At 38.4% G+C, this 3,005-nt stretch overlaps 2 long non-coding RNA genes across 2 annotated transcripts; both read left to right on the top strand.

Moving 5' to 3' along the window:
• Nucleotides 1-88: 88 nt before the first annotated feature.
• On the top strand, nucleotides 89-507 carry LOC122648457. Its single transcript, XR_006331082.1, has 2 exons — nucleotides 89-340; nucleotides 467-507. It is a non-coding gene; the product is annotated as an uncharacterized LOC122648457 (long non-coding RNA).
• Nucleotides 508-661: 154 nt separating this feature from the next.
• Nucleotides 662-2,376, top strand: LOC122648456. The gene is made up of 3 exons (XR_006331081.1): nucleotides 662-803; nucleotides 1,950-2,036; nucleotides 2,142-2,376. It is a non-coding gene; the product is annotated as an uncharacterized LOC122648456 (long non-coding RNA).
• Nucleotides 2,377-3,005: the final 629 nt, after the last annotated feature.

Below are 3,005 nucleotides of genomic sequence, written 5' to 3'. Positions count from 1 at the left end.
TAAATAATGGGATGTTGGGCCCACCCTGATACCAATCTCTTCTAGTATGACCAATGTGGGCCCACATTTATACAATCTTTCATTCGGATCCTTTTACTTGCAACCAAACGGAGGCTTAGGGTTTTACTTTATTAGGGTTCCCAAGCACTCATGTATTTCTTCTTCCGCTCTTGAGCTTCATTGCGTTCATCTCTTCTCGGAGCAGCAGCGGCACGGCTACGGCTATAGCAACAGTAATAGGGGCGTTAGTCTTTTGGAAGCAAAGATGGCGGATTCCAAGGCAGTTACCATTCGAACCAGAAAATTTATGACCAACAGGCTTCTCGCCAGGAAACAGTTCGTGAGTTCTTCACTAATATTCTTCTCTTCGTTGTTCTATAGATCAGAGAAAATCCCTAAATCCCTTGTCTTGTTTCCCGCCACGCTCCATTGGGCCTGGAAAACACTAATTGTTTTTTTTGTGTAGGTTATTGATGTTCTTCATCCCGGAAGACCGAATGTTTCGAAGGTATCTTTCTGTTTCACTCTGACGCTGTAATCTTTTATCTATTTGGAGATCTATTTAGCATTGGGCTTACGCGGGATTTGGTTTTTGGGTATGTTGTTGTGTTTATTTTTCTTAATAGCCGGACTAAAAGGAGAAGCGCTCACTCCCAGGATGAATGGAGCTGACAGATCCAACCTCAATACTGGTTTTCAAGTTTTGAAACTAATTTGGTGGTGGCAAGTCCACTGGTTTCGGTTTGATCTACGATTCTGTAGATAGCGCCAAGAAGTACGAGCCCAAGTATAGGCTTATCAGGGTAAGAACTGTCTCCACTATTTTTCACTTTAGCAGTCGAGCTGTGAAGTATTTGGGGTTTTCTATTTGTTTCTTTTGGAGCCAGTTGAATTGTAAAATCTTTATTGCTTGAGCTTTGTATGTTAGCCAATGCCATTGAAAAAGATAATTTTCTTTCTTTTGTGTTCCCTATTTAATGGCTTACGAGGCAATTTGATGGTGGGTGATGGTGGGTTTGTGGGATTTGTTTCTTTTGTTGTGTTATGCTTCAAATTCGATGATCATAAGCAATGAAATTTATTCTGTTAATTTTGACTTTCAGCTCCTGGAAAAACCATGGGTCTGTTCCTCCCATGACTGGTTGTAATTCTCCACTTAAGTTTATTTGCACCATTTTAATCACACCTCAAATGATACAAGATGAATTACCCTTCAATGTCTTGTATCCATTATCTGTCTCATTTTTTTTTTACATTTTAAGTATGGGTTAAGTTCAATGCTTACTTTCTTATTTTTTGGTTTTCATAGCACATTTATTGAGTAATTGTACGGGATGAAGATTTGACTCCACATGATTCTGGTGTAACTTGCTAAAATAAGAAAATTTGTGTATGAACACACTTATGAATCCAGGTGATGGACTCTGTCCATTGACTCTGCTAACATTGTTTCTGTGGCCTCAAAAAAAAAAAGGCTTCCCATTGGCCCGTTTTTAGTGATTACTGTGATTGTGATTTTGTTTAAGTGCATATGTATTGTGGGGGACCAAAGACCTCTATTGTGTTACTAGTTACTATGGTGGGAAGGCAGGGAAAAACAGTCCACAAAGGATATGTTAGTTATGTATGATATATTTAATACCTATATTTGCTGTGCTTGCTCTGTGTGTGTGGCTGGTAGGGTTGTGTATGTATCCTTCCCTCCCACCTTTGATTTAAAGAAAAAGAAACCTTTGAACTATATGGTTTGGCCTGGACAAGCACTAATGGTCTGACCTGCCATTGTTTTCTTTGCTTGTGAGCTCAGTGAGTTGGTGCCGATTGGACATTCTTATTGAGATTATCAGTTGTTTGCATTCCTTTCATGATTTGTTGCTTTCTTTTGGAACCTGTTATTTTTAGGTTTCTTAAAGTTATCTTGGGTGCAATAATGTGGTGGCATTTTGCAGAATGGACTTGATACCAAGGTGGAGAAGTCAAGAAAGCAAATGAAAGAAAGGAAGAACAGGTCCAAGAAGATTCGTGGTGTTAAGAAGGTGGGATAGAGAAGCCCTCTTATTTTCTTGATCTCATACTACTTTTATACATATTGCCTAACTCATTGGTTGATGGTTGATTCACTTTTTATTTAATATATGCAGACTAAAGCTGGAGATGCTGCCAAAGCTGGGAAGAAGAAATGAAGAGGAGATGGAGTCAGATTTTGTGCTTACTTTTTTGCTAGTACTCTTTATACTTTAATTTCATTTTCTTATGAGTGGGTGAGGTACTTTAGGTACCTTGTTTAGATTTGAGTTCTTTTGTTTTCTGGAGTTTTGACGTTTACTAAGAGCAGATCTGATTTTACAACCAGCATGCAGCAATTTTCGTTGGCCATTTTGTCATTCCAGTATTGAAGTAATGGAAGAAAACCATTTCGAGTATTCTTGTGATTCTTTTATGATGTTAGGAGCCATTTACTGTTATTATGCATGTAGCAAGTATGTAGGGTACAAGTGCAGTGATGCATTAAGCCAGAAAACTTGAGGGCTGTTGTTAAGACTTCGGAGGAGGCTTTCCTTGCTGCTCACCCAGCTTTGCCTTGATTTGGATTGCTGAAGATTTTAATTTCTTATTCCCAACGGCTGATGGATCCATTCCAGTTTGTATAAACATGGAAAGTTGTTCAAGTTTGCATTATTTACTTTGGTGTTAAATCATTCTGCTGCCTATAATTGTTTGGGAAGAATCATGGTTATTTACTTAACATGACTGAACAGCTTGAACTACTATTTTTTTTGTTTTTGGTAAGAACTATTACTTTTGATCAGAGGCAATGGGGTGGGATTCATTCAATATCTATTCCAAGCCTAGCCATTTGATGCCGAGGCATTTATGACAATTTGAGATCCATTCCGTGCAGGGTTTAAAACCAGGAATTGGTGATGGATTCTGTCCCAGAACCTTAGAATTGGCAATTTGATCTGAAAATTCACCACCGATTCAGGAGAGACTTTATGTGAATT

The sequence above is a fragment of the Telopea speciosissima genome, unplaced genomic scaffold (assembly GCF_018873765.1).
Source record: "Telopea speciosissima isolate NSW1024214 ecotype Mountain lineage unplaced genomic scaffold, Tspe_v1 Tspe_v1.1201, whole genome shotgun sequence".
Classification (NCBI taxonomy): Eukaryota; Viridiplantae; Streptophyta; class Magnoliopsida; order Proteales; family Proteaceae; genus Telopea; species Telopea speciosissima.
Note: the sequence above shows the minus strand (reverse complement) of the source record. Positions and strands in the feature narration are given on the sequence as shown.